This window comes from Lygodium microphyllum, chromosome 18 (genome assembly GCF_053477565.2).
Source record: "Lygodium microphyllum isolate KBCC chromosome 18, Lygodium_microphyllum_v1.1.10, whole genome shotgun sequence".
Classification (NCBI taxonomy): Eukaryota; Viridiplantae; Streptophyta; class Polypodiopsida; order Schizaeales; family Lygodiaceae; genus Lygodium; species Lygodium microphyllum.
Window position 1 is genome coordinate 78207242 of NC_141152.1, and position 18639 is coordinate 78225880.

Here is an 18639-nt window from a genome sequence, read left to right on the forward strand (position 1 = left end):
ATTCAGTGCACTTTATGGTTGATGCTACAGCCGTATGTTAGTCTTTCGCTTCACTGAGGCCGCATACTATCTTGAGACCTCGTCTGATACGTGTTCAGGATGTTGGCCCTTCTTCTATGATTGACTTTGGAGAGTCTATGTTCTCTTAGTTGTCTCGTATGTACCATGCTGATGCTATGCGCTACTCTGATGCTTATGCATTATAACCTTGCACTTATGAGTTGTACTTGCTTCATGAGAAGTATTCTTGGATTTCTGCAATGTATGGAGCTATGGGATTGCTTATCTCTTAGATGTCATGGACTCAGGGATGCTTGACTGTTATTTCACAGATGTTCCCACTTATTGCATAGCTCGCTTTCCGATTCGACGTTGGGTGAGATGTCATGATTTCTCACCTTGTCTCTTTTTCTTTTTTCTTTGTTTTTTCACTCCCTGGCCCATTGGCCTTTTAGTGGGAGGTTGTTGGGGTAAAAGGCCCTTGGGCCTGCCCATGTACAGTGACTGCCCATATTCTTTATTCATATATATATGATAATGCAATAAGGTTGTCTACACACTTTTGGATAGCACCTACATTGTGTGTGCTTTTCTCTCCCATATCTTCCTCTTCTCCTTCTCCACTAACATTGCATCCCCTTCAGTTGTTACTAGAGTGAAAAAGAAGCAACAAAAAGAGCAAGGTCTGGAGGAAGAGAGTTTACAATTAAGAGTTGCAAATGATAAATTTGAGGATGTAGATCCTAATGTAGAGCTACTAGGATCGGACTCTCTGCAACATTCTTTTGATCATTCATTATTGTCTATGCCACTAGAATATCCTAAAATTCAAGTGGGGGTAGCTCCTTTCCAGAAAGACTGGTCCCTTCAATGAAGAAAAGCAAAGATCAAACAAAAATGGTGAATAAGACTTATGATCTCTAGGAGGCACCAGAGGAAGTACATTTAACAATTAATCTCAGGCAATTGCTTGAAATAGCACTTACATGCCGAAGGCAACTTTATCATAAACTAGTTCATTGTAGAAGGAAGAGAGAGACTAATACTTCTAAGGCAAGCACAAATGAATCCAAAAGGAAAACAACTAAGAAAGTAAAAATAGTATATCTATTTGTGGATCTAGAAGTGCTAGTTATTGATACCACCATCAATGATCATTTGTTGAATGAAGTACAGTTGGATGGTGGTTCAATAGTTAATTTAATGACATAACAAATCATGCAAGAATTAGGATTGAAAAATCTAGAACCTACCCATATAGTTTTACGTGTGGATGACCAAGGAAAGTGACTCCTTTGAGGTTACTTTGCAATGTGAAATAATATGTGAAATTACTTAGTAATTTGTTCATTGATAAATATTTCTTCATATTTTATGTTGTTGGATTGACCTTGGTTATACCAAGCGAGATGCAATCAAGATTGGTATAAAGGGTCAATTGTGATTGGTCCTCAAAATGATAGGGTCAAAATACAAGTAATATTATATTAGGGAATTTGGAAATTTCCATGCACTTTGGGAATCCCTAATACCTTTATTATTAGACCACATGGTCAAATCTTGTTGTCTTACTTAAAGCCAGAGTCTACTAAATACTATATAAGCTACCTTCCCAAATTCCACTTTCAAATATGGATCAAGATTTAGTTATGTGGTCAAATATTTATCACTTATTTGAAATTGGGACTTGGGAAATTTCCAAATTCTCTAATATGGTGCTAAGTTATCTCAAGGGGATTTTTGAGAGAGTCAGGAGATGAAGTGGTTAGCAAAATGGATGAGAAATTCAATAGTGAGTTTTATGATATGGAATTAGAAAGGATTAATTATAACAAAGGCCTTATGCCTGGTTATTTAAGAATCAACAATCAATGGAAGCTTAAAAATTAGAGGTAGATATAGTACATCATCCACGCAAAGCAAAACATGTGGGTATTGGTGAATACGCTGTAAAATTTTCATTTGATAATGATTTTGATAGTGATATTACCCATAGTTTATCTATATCAAAAGATACAACCTTAGACTGCCTAATGATTTCAGCAAGGGAGGATGAATGTTTTAGTGATGCAATACACAAAGAAAAAGGTTTGAATGGGTTATTTTGTGAAATTCATCTTGGATTTTCTAGAGAAAAGGAGGAAAATGGCCTTGGGGATACATTTTTTGCATATAACAAGTCAGAAGCATTTTTCCAATGATGACTTAGAAGAGGAGGTGGTGGATGAGATGATGACATCAGCTCTAGAAGAAGTCTCAAGCAAGTCTACAATAACTATGGAAGAAATTGGCATCATGGAGGATGATTATGAAAAACCCAAGGATAGGTTATTTACTACATTTCCTTGCAAGGTAGATGTTATGCCTTTTGGGTTCGAACAACTTCTAATTGCAACCAAAAGGATTTACTATCATCTTGGAAAATATGGAAAGAGAGGGGAGAATCAAGGATAGTTGCAAATGTTCACAATGGGGTGGCTGATGTTTCATGATGATAAGGATGACCCATCTTCGGTCTTGAATAGATTTGCCAAGATAGTTATGACAAAATAATTAGAGAATTAAAGATGACATTGGAAATCAAGTAGAAAGTAGCAATGATTGTAGTAAATGAAGCGACAAAGAAACTTTCCGAGATACAAAAAGAGAAGTCAAAATTTGATTTTAGGGAGAGGTGATATCTAGAAGAAATTTCATTTTTGGAGATGCATTTAGAAGAGCAAGAATCTAAATTAAATAGTGATACACTAAAAATGGGACAATCCTCACCCATCCATAGGAAATGTTCCATCAAACATAAGCAAATACATGAAATTTGGATTGAACACAAGCCTACATATACTTTTGAAGTTGTACCTTGTGTGAAACACCCTACTAGTGCTCCTTGGCTATGCCTTTAGGCCCTCTATTAGTAATAAACAAAAGATATATCATTATTCTAAGGAGAGGTTGGTTGGATGTTATAGAAGCCGATTGAGATGCATACACAAAAAATGCAAGAGGTAGTGTTGCCCAATTCAAAGGAAACAGTAATGGAACTCACTCTCTATGGATATGGAAGTGAACCTCTATTTAGAAGGTTTGAACCATTGCCATCTAATGATTTTATAGAGCTTTAATGAGTTATACACTATCTTGGTTGTGGAATTCAAGGTAAGGAAGATGAGGATTTGCACTCATTAATCCTCAAGCTTAAAAGTAACCAATGGTATTGGGAGTTCAAAGGATCAAGAATGTTTGGAAAAGCATAACATAATCTTATGTCATTATCGTTGAATGATGCTACATGCTCAATATTCATGTGATTCAGAGAAAATTTTACTTGTAATAGGTTTTATTAGAACCTCATTCACAATAAATTCCAATAGGGATTTGAATAATACCTTGCATTACACTTGAGTAAAAATAAGGAAGATATAGTAGAAAATCCTACCTGGTGTATCAAATGTCTATAAGATAGAAGCTATTGATGAGATCGAGGATACCTTGGCTTATTGTACCTTATAGGTCATTACCCTTGGTACATTGTGTAGATGTGGGAGAAGAAGCACCAGAATTGAGTGCAAGGCACCACTTACTTGAAAATGTTTCAATGGAGATATTTGAAGGTGTGCTATATGGTTAAACCTTGCAAAATATCCTCCTTAGATGTTAAAGAGCCTGAAGTGGAAGTAGTTACCATAGAAATGGCTGAAGGAAAATATGTAAATTTAGCTACTCAATTAGAACCCCACGATTGAGAAAAATTTGAAGAAGTATTGCGATCACATGTCGGGGGATTTTCTTGGTCGTATAAGGACCTTAAAGGTATCAAAGTTGAACTTTGTCATCATTATATTGATTTGGAGCCAGGTACAAAACCTATATGTTGATGTCAACAAAGTACAAATCTTGTATATGCAAAACTCTTCAAAGCTGATATTATTAAGCTTCTAGATGCAAGATTCATATATCCTATTGTGTATATAGCAAATGGGTATCTCCCATTGTGGTCATGTTAAAGAAAAAAAACAAAAACATTTTCTTAATATCACTTTATATCCATCTGGTTAGATAAATGCAAAAAGTGACACATATTAATACAAGCATGCTCCTACAAATTAATAAGAGGGTATTTATTATCGATGCCTAAGGGAAGATGAATTTCTGGTGGTTCTTAAAGCATTGCATGATAAGCCTGGTTGTGGCCATTTTCTTGGTGAATTAACCAAGGAAGGTTCTATTAGCTAGTTATTGGCGGCTACCTTATTTAAGGATACTCGCTATTATTGTCAAAAATATGATATATGTCAAAGGACTGGTTGTCCTTCTAAGAGTTTTGCTACACCTTTGACACCTATATTGCCATTAGCACCTTTTGAGAAATGGGCAATTGACTTTGAGGGTCCAATCGATCCATCTACAAGATACTGAGCTAATCGATATACCTTGGTTTGTACTGATTATATTAAATCATCATAAAGCTTGGTATGATCAAAATATCAAAGTACGAGAGTTTAAAGAGAATGATTTAATTTTACTTTACAATAGTCGCCATTACAAGTTTCCTAGAAAGCTTAAAATTAGTTATGACCTTTTAAGATTATTAATGTTTATGATAATGGTTCTATAGATGTGTAAAATATTAATATTGAAAACGAGATCTTTAGGATTAATAGCCTATGCCTTAAACATTTTGTGACTTAGGGTAGCTAGGTACAATTAGGTTAGCGATTGGGATAACCCCTTATAAATTTGAACTTTGGATTCCTTTTCTTTTGGGGGGAGGGGGGTTTTTAATGGGCTGCAAGTATAATGGCTATTTTGTGGATGGATACACTTTATCCTCATCTTGATGTTGATAGTTCTGATCCTACTCATGTTGAACCTTACAATATTCCACATTTTTAGATGCATGATAAGTTCTTATATGCACCAATGGGAGAGACTTGTTGTGATTCTTCTTTTTTTTATTTTGTAGTATCATCCACCATTTAGTTTTAGACCATGTCACAAGTACCTTTATGTGCATGCACAACTTCTATGTTGCATTTATTTTTGATGTTATGGTACCATTTCAATGTAGGATGCTAACATTTATATGTATTAGTGTGTAATATTCCCGCCATAATACTTCATATCAAGAACCAAATTCGGGCTTGAAATATTTAAAAAATTACTCATTGAGTTATCACATAAGTGACCGCATGTAATATCGAGTCTCGCATTAAATCAATTCTGCAATCCAACATGAGAAGATGCCTCAATGTTTCCAGCCAACAAGAAGTAAAGACACCTCATAAATAATATTACGATGACTTGATCATAATATTTTTCCCATTATATTTGATTTAGCGTTCTCGATTCCATTTAATGCATCAAAGATTGCATTGATTTCGTAACGGCAATACAAATTGCAAAAGCCTTAATTGGTAGACAAAGAACACGCAAGGATGAGCATGATATTGAGTAAGTTAAGTATAAAAGAGTATGGCCTGACTTTATAAACTAGATAAGTCATGAGGTAACTAGGCCAAAAACCATTAGATGAAGTCGTTTTGAAGAAAAAAAAGACGTTTTTCAAAAAATAGGCAAAAAATCATGACTTTTTTACTCCTAGAGGAAGAGAAAGCATTTTAAAATCATCCCCATGCCACCATCCAACAGGTAGGCAATCAAAAAGCATTTTTTATAAAGCTTACTTAGCTCTTGACAAGTAGCCAAAAGAATGAGTGGACTGCATACTCCCCCTCATGGCTATAAATACACCCCCTCTCCTTCACAAAGAAAGCAAAAAGGAAGACCTCCTGATGATAGAAAAATTTCTCTACATCTCTTTTCCACTCTAGCCTGAGCCTTGAGGGAGGAAATACCCATATTCTACCTCATTTCCATTTTCTCTACCCCTTGTTATGCCTTCTTTCCATACAACCATATCGCTAGGCAAAACACTAGCGAATTTTTTTTGGACGACCACCAACTCTCCCTAAACTACCATGCTGATTTTGCTTGACATCCATGGCTCCACGAGGTCGCAAAAATTCAAGAAGCCCATTTGAAGCAAGAGAAGTAAGAAATGCGGTCGATGGAGAAAATGATGCGGTAGGAATTGGTGAAACCCCTGTTACTACAAACCTGATAGAGGTAACATCTTGTCGGTTTGGAAAAAAGTAATGTTTTATGAGCTTATCGCTATATTTGTCTTTAAATGATTATAAACGCATTTTAAAGAAAATGCATATGAACTGTTGCTTAGGAAAATAGCCTAAGTAATATAATAATTAACTATTCAGTGAAAAGGCTCTTTCACTTGAAAAAGAATTATATGCCTATAATTAGGAAAATATCATAATTATGGTTTATTTTGTGATATTTATTGTTATTTCATTAATGATGCATGTGATTATAATAACTGAAAAAAGGTAGATGGTGTTAGGGAAGGGAATATTTTAAAATTTTTCCTTGAAAGTGACTATCTCTATTTTATTTTGCTAATGATAAATAGACACATATGAGTTTTATAATAATTTATAGAAAATAATTTAGATAATATCATGAAATAATCAATGCATTAAATCAACAGAAAATTGTATAGAAAAATATATACTAGACGTGCATAAATTAGGTGCGTAGTAATATAATTCGATGTTTGAAAGATGAAATAAAAATTACACTTATGATTTTTACATTGCTTAGAATAAAGTTTTCAAAAAAACAATTATCATTACACTTAGGACATAGCTAAATGAAAATTGATCTTTCTAGATAACATTGAAAGTTTAGACATCGTCGATTAAACCATAGAATATAAGTAGAATAAAGTAAAAAATATTTTCTTGTTGAAAACACACGTAATGTTAATATTAATGGTTATATTAGCGAGAGCGTCAATATCATGAGTTGACCCACGTATGAGTCAACAAGAAAACCTAACCTAAAATATCGAGAATGTTGAAGCAAAAACAACTATGAAATACTCGACAATCCTTAAACTATCAGTATAAGAAAATTAAATAAATATCGAAAGTTTGTAAGACCTATTGGATATTGATAAGAATTTGTCAATACAAATTCTAATGTCTAAACAGACTTGGAAAATTATTTGAAATCCTGCTAAGTGCGGGTTAGGGTAGGGTAGTGTATGAATTACTTGCCATAGGTATAAATGCCCATATTATCTTTTACAATGAAAATACCAAGTTTTCATAAGGATAAAATAGACTTTAGATTCGTGAAATAACTTGTGGATCCCGAAAAAAGAGTTGCAAGTAGGAAGCAAAACCCTAAGAATAAGATGGGACCTTAAAAGAGAAACCCTAGAATTGGGTGGGACTGCTTTCCATGCTAAAAACACTTGCTGTTGTTTCTTTTTTTAAATTTGTGCATGCATTGATGGTTGCACGTGAAAGATTAATTGTGCTTGTAGCAGTTAGATCTAATTGTAAATCTATAGCTAGGATAATAAGAGGAAAGATTGTGCTATGCCTCCCCCATGGCTAGATGCAGAACCTTGCTCCAAGGGGGATTGTTTTGTACCGCCACGAGGAGCTTTGGACCGGCCCCGACGGCGAGAGGTTGCTCGGTGAGGAATCCGTTAGGCAGGAGAAGGTGGGAGTGCCAGGGGGATCTGGCAGTAAATCTCTCGATTTCTCTAGCTAGGAACTGCCTGATCCTCACAGGAATTAGGATGGGATCCTGGAGTCCCCGGTACTAGTGAAGGGACATAAATCTTGAAGGGTTTGTTTTCTTTTGCACAAACAGAAGGGATTTTTTTATGAACAGAGGTTTTATCTTCTATGTAGGCAGGAGGAAAAAAGCATTGTAAATAACTTTGTGAAATAATAAGTAAATATATTTTGCCAAAAGATTGTTTTCTCTATCTTTGTGTTGTGTCGTAAAATTACATGAAGGAACCTGTGATAACGGGTTAATTAATGAAGTTTCTTTCATATGTCATAACTTAATGTGATAGGTAATTAGAAAACTAAAGAAAACCATTTGTGGGAAGTGGGTGGGTGAGATCCTTGACGGATCCGTCCTACAGAATGGGTCTCAGTAAGCTGGGATCTCCTCTCAAGAGATTGAATGAAACATTAGTTATGAAAAATTAGATAGAGCCGAGCGTTGACTTACATAGGGTCAGGTCTTAAAATCTTGATCAGTAATTATCTTAAGGGAAAGGTGCGGCGGCCATGCTAGAACTTCATTAAGATTCCTTGAATCCTAACTAGTTGTTGGAAAGAAGTGTTGCACTCCATGAACCAAGAGTAACTACGGATCGCTCCAGTTGGACAAGAAACCCTTGTGAGACAACTTTGATGGAGCTAGTTGATGCATCAAGACCTCAATTGTCAAATTAGGACCTCGAGCTTGCAGGTTGATCCTCGTGGGGATGGCCGGTACATTGCGTTACGGGGTGGCCTCTAGGAAACCTAGACGATAGACCTTGTGCATTCTCGTGAGTGCCGGGCGAAGCCATCTAGGATAATTCCCCGATGTACCACTAAAGCGTGCTGCGAGGGAATTGTTAGTAGGCATATGACACGTGGTATCGGATCATAATGGAAATTAAGAATATCTATGGTTTTTAAGACCAACTATTCTAAGGAATAATGAGCCTACTAATTGTTAAGGGATAAACTTTGGCAGAATAATTAAGTCTAGAACTAGTTCCTTGTTTTTTGAGCAATGTACACATCTACGTTGAATTCCACGGATGACGAGTGGAGAAGAGAAATAATGAGGATACTGGATCTCCCTATATGATCCATCCCGTGTGAATCGCGAAAGAAGATGGTTCTGGGATGAGTGTTATTGTTACATCAAGGCCGATGCAGACTAATCTAAAACACCTTGAATGGATGGAAAATTTAAAAGTAGTTGAGGCCTTTATCTTTTGTCAGTCCATAAGAAATCAACTTATGATTACCAGTGGGGTCGGCAGAGACGTCTAGACCGTTATGTTTATGACAAGGTACTGAAGGTAATCTTAGCTGACAAGATTATAATGCAAAGATGTTGCAAGTATCGAGATTACCGTATCCATGGTTTTCCAGATTTTCCATTTCCATAGTATAGGTTTTTGGACATAGACAGCAATTGGCCTACCTTCTTCTACATGAATGTAACTGATATCCATCCATGAAAAAGAAAGATATAATGATATCTTGCTTTGAAAATTGTACATAGCATCCAGCCTATCCTATTGATGCTAATGTATCTCTACTTGCAAACATCTGCCATTTGTAAATATCCCTTGTAAAAATCATAGCATATGGCTACTGATAATAAAAGATAACATCAACTAGATTTTGTAAAAATATTGTGCTCTTTGGCCCATCATTATTTTACAAAATTAGTAAGATATGTTAATGCCGAAACGAAGCTGAAAAGTTTAAAGCACTAAACTAATTCGTGAAACTTATGATAACCCAAGGTAATACAGCTATTGCTAGTTTGACTGAAATTCAGGAGAAGAAGTATCTCCTTAAGTAGGTTAAGCCACTGAAATTTGATGGCAAGGGCAAAGACATTGAAGGTGAGGCAGAGATTTGGATTGAGACCATGGAGGACTACTTTACTGCCACGGGAACTACCCTTGCTAATTAGGCTATGATCACCAAGTTGAAATTGACCGCCGCTGAGGCATGCCTGTGGTGGAAATACTGGTGTAAAGACCATGGACTTGTTAAGATAGCCATTACCTGGGAAAAGTTGAAAGAAGTTGTGTGTGGTCCATATTTGCCACCAGCTTACCACACACTAAAAATGAATGAATTCTTTAACTTAAGACAGCTAGAAATGAGCGTGGAGGCATATTACTCAAAGTTTATCTCACTGCTTAAATATGCGCCTTCCATGACTATTGCTTAGCCGGTGTCTAAGTTTTGTCACGGATTGAATCTATGTGCCCAACTGATCTGCAATATGCTTTGATTCGCGCAGCACCTCTTATTCAGGAGATTTAATCAAAGCCAATGAATAATAGGCTTTGGAATCAAAATAAAGGGACTTCATGGGGCTACGTTAAGCGAGCCCAAGGTCAGCTTCCACTTGGTCAAGGAAAGAGGGCCAAAACAAATGTAGTCAGGAACTTCATACTTACACGAAGTAATTCAGGAGTACCTAGGTGTTTCCACTGTAATGAGCCATGCCGCTTTAAAAGACACTACCCAAAATCCCTCGCCAAGGACATTACAAAGGTTAAAACCAAGCTTCAATCGCAAAAGGAAAAGCATCTGCTATAATTCTTCAAGATCTTGAAGAAGAGAGAAACCCAACTATGGAAGCCGATATGGAGAGGGCATCAGTTCACACCACCCTCCATAAGAAAGGCCCAAATTGCTAATTTTTAGTGATTCAAACACCAGCAGAATATGAGGATAAGTCCTTTAAAAATTCTAATTGACTGTGGAAGCACACACTCTTTCATGTCACCAAAGTGTGCCAAGAAATTAGGTATAGACACAATACCTACATCTAGGTTACTTGTGGAACTTGCAAATGGAAAATAAATCATGTCTACTCAGCAAACTTGCAAAGTGACATTTAGCTTGGGAAGAAACCTCTTTGAAATGGGATTTATGATCATGAATCTAGGGGCCTACGGATGTCTATTGGGTATGATTGGTTAATCCCCAATGATGCACATATTCAATGCAGAAAAGGCCAGGTGACTCTTCAAAACCTAAAGGGGGAAACAGTGATGACCCAAGGTGAGGTAGGAAAACCCAAGGTTCAACTAGGCAAATCATCTTGCATAATAAAAGGGTTAAGAAAATGATTACTTGTGTATCTCATAAAATTAAATAAGGTTGAGCAGAATAAACAAGATGAGGGAGAGCCATATTGGCTGAAGGAATATGATGACATCTTCCCAGAAGAGCTGACTAAATTACCACCTCGAAGAGAAGTCGATCACGAGATCAGAATTGAACCATGAGCCGCTCCAATCGCTAAGAGTCTGTATAAAATATCTATACGTGAAGCAATTGAGCTGAAAGAGCAACTCAAGCAGTTACTGGATCAAGGATACATTAGACCCAATAATTCGCCATGGGGAGCCCCAGTATTGTTTCAAAAGAAAAAGGACAGAACTCTCCAACTTTGCATTGATTACCGAGGTCTAAACCATGTAACAATCAAGAATAAATATTCAATCCTAAGAATAGATGAGCTACTTGATAGGCTGCAAGGGGCGAGAATCTTTTCAAAGATTGATCGCCGATCTGGTTATTACCAAATAAGGATCAAGGAAGAAGATATCCCCAAAACTGCATTCAATACTAAATATGGTCATTTTAAATTTCTTGTAATGTATTTTGGTCTAACTAATGCCCCTGCTACATTTAATAGATTAATGCAATACATTTTTCGACCTTATCTTGATGAGTTTTTCCTAGTCTTCTTTGATGACATCCTAACATACTCCAAGAGAGACGAAGACCATGAACTGCAATTGCACATTGTGTTGGACATAATGAGGATGCACAAGCTCTATGCGAAGAAAAAGAAGTGTGCATTTTTCAAAAGACAGATGAAATATCTCGGATTCATAGTATTTGCTGAAGGAATCTTTGTAGATCGAGCCAAAGTTAGAGATGTTCAAGAGTGGCAACCTCCACCGATAGTTAAGGAAGTGAGAAGTTTCTTAGGGTTGACTGGATGGTATAGAATTTTCATAAAAAATTACGCCCTAATAGTTGCACCTCTCAGTGATTTGCTAAAAAAGCAAACTGCTATTGTGTGGACGCCCATTGAGCAAACTAGTTTTGAATAGCTCAAGAAAAGTTTGGTAACATCACCCATTTTAAAGCTACCTAACCTAAGTCAAGAGTTTTAAGTCGTAACAAACACAAGTTCTCTTGCACTAGGTTGTGTGCTTATGCAGCAAGGTCATCCAATAGCCTATTCCTCAAGGAAACTGAAAATCCATGAGAGGAATTATACCACCCATGATCTCGAGCTTTTAGCTGTGATCCATGCTCTCAAATTGTGGCGACACTATCTACTTGGAAGCAAGTTTACTTTGGTCACTGACCACAGAAGTCTCAAATGGATCTTTACTCAACCAGACCTCAACATGAGGCATCGTCGGTGGATTGAAGTCTTGCAAGAATTTGATTTTGAAATAGAGTTTAGACCTGGGAAAGAGAATGTGATTGCTGATGCATTAAGTTGTAAAGCTTTTTTGAATGCACTTATCATGGAAGAGCCATATAAAGGAGAGACTTTAGCTACCATGATATCGATGCCTAGCAATCTAGTCATTGAGCTAGCCAAAGAAGAGGTAGACAAGGATCCTAAGTATCAGCTAATGCTTAGAGAAATCATAGTTAAGGACACTGATTCTAAGCTCAGAGTCAAATACCAAAATTTCACTATGGATGATGGAATTGTCTATTTCAGGACAAGGCTCTGCATTCCCCTCAATCAAGTGTTGAAAAAGAAGATATTATGGGAAGCCCATGACTCCCCGTTCTCAAGGCATCCTGGCTATGCAAAAACTCTTAACGCAGTTAGGAAAAGTTACTACTGGGAAAGATTGAAGCATGATGTACTCAAATATGTTACTGAATGCCTAAGTTGCTAGCGGGTGAAAGCTAAGCGTGTCAAAATGCTAGGCAAGCTCCAGCCACTTGACATTCCACAGATGAAATGGGAGTTCATCAGTATGGATTTTGTAGTCGGCTTACCTTATGTTCAAGGAGGGTATAATTCAATCATGGTGATTATGGATATGTTAACAAAGGTCACTCATCTTATCCCAATCAAGACCAACTACAAAGCTTCAAATATTGCACGATTGTTTGGGAAAGAAATCTTTAGGCTTCATGAATTGGCTAAACGGATTGTTAGTGACTGCGACTCTTTGTTTATATCACATTTCTGGAGAAGCCTATTTGAAGCAATTAGAACCAACCTTTGCTTTAGCACAGCTTCCCTTCCCCAAACTGATGGCCAAACAAAGCGGGTTAATCAGGTCATTGAAGATATACTGAGAGCTTACTATTCCAGAGAATCGACAAGGTGGATACATTATTTGCTCGTAGTAGAATTTTCCTACAATGCATCATATCACCAGAGTATTCAAATGACTCCATTTCAAGCATTGTATGGGCAAGATTGTTTGACGCCATTGAATTTCTCTAATCCAACCCTAAAGGTTGAGGCTTCTAAGAAAACGCTAAACAATCAACATTGCACTTAGGACATAGCTAAATTTAAATTAATCTTTCTAGATAACATTGAAAGTTTAACAAATGGTCGGACATCGTTGATTAAACCATAGAATATGAGTAGAATAAAATAAAAATTATTTTCTTACTGAAAAAATGTTAATATTAATGGTTATATTAGCAAGAGCATCAATATCATGAATTGACCCACGTATGAGTTAGCAAGAAAACCTAACCTAAAATATATCAAGAATGTTGAAGCAAAAACAACTATGAAATACTTGACAACCCTGAAACTATCAGTATCATGGAATTAAATAAATATCGAAAGTTTGTAAGACTTATTGGACATTGATAAGAATTTGTCAATACAAATTCTAATGTCTAAACAGACTTGGAAAAGCATTTGAAATCCTGCTAAGTGTGGGATAGGGCAGGGCAGCGCATGAATTGCTTGCCATAGGTATAAATACCCATATTATCTTTTAGGGTGAAAATACCAAGTTTTCATAAGGATAAAATAGACTTCAGTTTTGCGAAATAAATTGCGGATCCTGAAAAAAGAGTTGCAGGTAGGAAGCGAAACCCTAAGAATAAGGTGGGACCTTAAAAGAGAAACCCTAAAATTGGGTGGGGCTGCTTCCCATGCTAAAAACACTTGCTGATGTTTTTTTTATAAAATTTGTGCATGCATTGATGGTTGCACAGGAAAGATTAATTGTGCTTGTAGCAGTTAGATTTGATTGTAAATATATAATCAGGATAATAAGAGGAAAGATTGTGCTATGCCTCCCCCACGGCTAGATGTGGAACCCTACTCCAAGGGGGATTGTTTTGTACCGCTGTGAGGAGCTTTGGACCGGCCTCGACGATGAGAGGTTGCTCGGTGAGGAATCCGTTAGGCAAGAGAAGGTGGGAGTGCCAGGGGGATCTGATCGTAAATCTCTCGATCGCTCCAGCTAGGAACTGCCTGATCCTCACACGAATTAGGATGGGATCATGGAGTCCCCAGTACTAGTGAAGGGACAGAAATCTTGGAGGGTTTCTTTTCTAAGCACGTGACACAGTGCCATGATTATGATAGTGTATTTTCACATGAGTGTGGCATTGCCCCATCTAGGATAGAGAGCAGTATGGATTTGTTGTTGTTGCTTATTGTCTGACTCCATCATATCTTGACCTTCAAGTAAGTGATAGCTGTCCTTGTCGCGAACAACGGATGCATGGTTTGCGCATAGTGAATGGAAGAAGCTCCCTCTTTCTCTCTTTTACTCATAAAATTGCATATGACTCATGAGAAATTAAAAGTAGACTTAAAGAGAGGGTAAAGTAAGATGAAGTGACACAAGATTGGGTACAATTTCCCCTTGTTGATATGAAGTGGGCAGCTCCCTTCATGCCGTATTTATAATAATATTATGAAATCTTCTTTGCCCAAGATTTAGGCCCTTTACAATCACTCTTTGCATAAAGAGTTTGAGTGTACTGGAAAAGAGAGAGAGTAATCTGAATTAATGGATGCTAGCAGTTGTGCATCCCACAACTCTCTAGAACCATTAATATTTTATTGGACATATCTTCTAAAAATCTATTTTGCTAATAAATATTTACATAGAGGTTGTGCGCACGCTTTATAAGAAATAGCGGTGCGTCTAATACAATAATCCAATAATTTCCAAATAAATTCTTGAGGAAATAATCTTTAAAATGCTTGTGCATGGCGCGCCTTTTCAATTCACCTTACTCTACACATCAGCTACCAAAAATTCAGAAAATCATGTTAGAATAATAACGAATTGAATAATTTTAGCTAGCCACATAAATAAATTAATTTGGAATTCCATACGATAATTAATTCACGAAGACGTTAATACTCATGTGGACAGAATGATATCACCCATGTTCACACTTACATTGATGCTCGAAAAGGATAGGTGTCCATATCGACCTTCCGCCTAAGACAATTCTTAGGAACGTGCCCCTCATTGACGGAGAACCATTTAAGGTGCTCATCCCGCCAATGTACACACAAAGGAGAACCATTTAAGGCGCTCATCCCTTTGTGTAGGTGCCACCTAGCAACATACCCTCGGGGTGGGATAGCAATTGTCCTCAATTGCTATTGGCTGGATGTGGAGACAATAAATTGGAAAAAGGTCACAAATCATAAGCATGCATCCATTGAGCTTCCTCAACAGGGTGATTGTGGAATTTGATAAGATAACAAGGATAAGTATTTCAAGTTCTAATGGTCATATAGTCAACATCAATGATTGTTTCAAGGATTAGGATTTCATGGTCATTTGCAATCAAGGGTGGTGAGTCATAAACAGGGTGAACAGGAAGAGAACATTTGAAGGGACGTAAAAGACTAATGTGAAAAGTGTTGTGGATTTTCCAATGATTAAATTTATAAGTATTAGGATTAATACAATGGAGAATTTTAAAAGGTCCATAGAAACGACAAAAAGGATTAGTAATACATAACCTTTTTTCATAAAACAAAAAACCATCGGAAATAGAAAAGTTATTAGTAGGGATCCATTGATTGTTAGATAAATTTACCCAAACATCATGAAAATTGGGATCTTGAAGATAAGTATTTTTCATTGTGTCTAACGAAGAAGTAGAAATGACAGAAATATTGTTTAATGATGGCCTACAGCATATGCATCAGCTACTACATTTTCCTTACCTGGTTGATATTGAATGAGTGGATGAAGTATATTTTCCTTTTAAAGTTGCATAGCAATGTTTGTAGTAGTTGTATTCATAATGTTGTTTGTTCAAGATGTTCATTGTAGCGGTGCTCATGAGGACACTTTGCATCTAAGTGCGGAAGAATGACAATCCCTAGTATCTAATTGCAAATTGCAAAAAAAATTGATAAAATTGTATACATTTGACACATTGTTACCAAAATTTCAAGTTAATTTTATGTAGATGAGGTCATAGTTACTTTCTTTGGAGGAAGTGTCTTTGTAGTTCAGCAAAAAGGGAAATCTTGGTGCAAGCGAGTTCTTGTAGGAGAGAAGGGTGGAAATAGTGTACACTGAGCATGTCTTATTCCAATTGGATCACAACATGGTATCTTAGGCATGTTTTTGTGATGTAGAGGATGGATACTTGAAGACCATGTTTAGTAGTTTCGTAGAGCAAGTCTACTAGGTTATTTTCCATCTTGCACGGACGAACTTGATCTTCTGTAGAGAATTCGGCTAGAGTGCTTAATAAGTTGGAGTTTTAATAAAAATTGTATGTTCTTTTGACCTAGGTATAGCCACATGATTGTCAATAGCTTTATTCAAGATATTTTCTCGAATAAAATGGTCTTAATTTTTTAGGTTTTGGACCTCTCGAGGAAAAGAAAGAAAACACAAACCTATTCTAAAAGCAAGGGCATCCAAAACTAATCATATCATATATGGATGAGTGGAGGTGTGTGCTAAGGTCATGAATACCTTACAAGTTTGTAAAATGGTTATGATACCTCATGATGGTTATTAAGGATTAGAAGAAGATTAGAAAGAAAGAGAAAAAGAAAAAAATTTGTTGAGAAAGAAGGCAATGTTTTGGGGTGTAGGACACCTAAATGTGATATTGTATGCAAAAGTCATTGTCAAAATATGAAAGTGATGCTGACAAGCTCCCATAGTTATCCATGACTCTTGCAGCATGCACTATGTCCGATAAAAGTGGATAGAATGGATGCTTCTCACCTCAATAAGTACTCAAAAAGGCTCAATTAAGCCTTGGGAAACTCTTTGATAAGTTGGGAGCAAGTTGAAATAAGCTGAAGACTCAATGCATATCTCAAAAAAAAGATACAATGGTTGCCATAAAACCTTGAGCTGAAGCTTTGAACATGAGTTGAAGCAAAGGATGAAGAAGCTCCTTGAATTCCCACTCTGATATAGGTAGACCCTGAGTGGAAGCACACGAGTAAAAGGAAGAGCAAAGTAAGAGCTCTGGTGGATGGAACAAGAGAGCAAGAGAGAGAGACACTGTATGTGGAAACTCCAATAGTCACAATGTGTGACCAACCTTCCGTTATTAAATAGTCATTGAAAGAATAAAGAATAAAGTGATAGTGATGGGCCCCCTTGCCACTTGTAGTGTATATGTGTGTAGTCATGGTGTGTAAAGTAAATACAAGGAGACATAGGTATATGTGCTTTTATCCCCAACACTTGACCTAACACTTTATTGGGGTCGACGATATTGTTGACATACTGATGAATGTACTACCTAAACGCCAAATTGAAAAGGCTTGCCTTGTACTCTTACTAATAAGAATAAGGCCTTATCAGCTCATAATAACAAGACAATTGTATAGATTGGGGCAAGTCAGATTACTAAGGAGATATGCAAGCATAATATCAAAGAAATGCTATAAGAAGTGCATGCTAGAATAGTTGGAGGCCACTTAGACACCGTAACTATGGCACAAAAAGTTTTACAATCCTAACTATGGTGGCCTACTCTATCTAAGGATGTAGAAAGGTTTATAAAGCATTGTGACAAATATTAGTGCATGAAAGTGAACATAATAATGGACTCAATTGTTTCCAGCTTTGATATAAAAAATGAGTGGTGGCAATCTATCATCTTAAGGTGTTACTAGTTGTTGTAGGAGCTTGATGAGGAGTCGAAGGTAATTATGATGAAGGATTAGGGCAGTTGGTGAACTCTTTTACAAAATGGCTAAAGGAAGAGACTAGATTAGTGGATTGAAATAAGTAGGCTTTATTAGTGTGGGTCATTTTGACATTAGGGATCTTTGGAAAGTTATACTTACCATGCTCTTTGGTACTCTTAGACATGCTTCCATGGGAAGGGGGAAAAGAGTGGATCTTCTTGCTCTTCCTTTCGAGAGTAGATGAAGGCTTTCAAGCCCTCTAGTTGTTTTTTGGAATGTCAAAAATAGTCCCTTAAAAAGAGGACCTCTTATTCACTCATTAATTTCACAAAAATCTACCTAGGATTTCAATGTCCTAGGGAGATTCACCACCTATTCGAGTGCACTTAACTCCCTGCAAATGTACAAAAAATGACTAGCCAAAGGTTAAGCCACTTTAATTCGAGTTTTCAAGCCAAGTCCTAAGAGTTTTTGCACTAAATAGGGGGTATTTATTGCTAATTTCTATGACCTTGACTAGACTTCCAAGTATTCATGACACTCTTTTGTAGTAATCCAACCAACATTACACAATGTCTATGAACTAAGTAAACATACTCAATTTCCATTTACGTCACTTTCCACAATCGCTTAGAGTTGGGTCTATATATAGGCACTAGAATTCTAATCCTAAGCTAACTATAGCTTCCCCCTATATTACAGGGGCAACTCCTCATAATTTTCTCCTTGCTGTCTCAGTAGCGATTTATCCAGGAAGTTTCTTTGTTTGACTTTGAGAAAGTTGTTTCAGAGTATAGATGTGTTTGATCCATAAGTATACAATTTGAATTCATTTTTAAAATT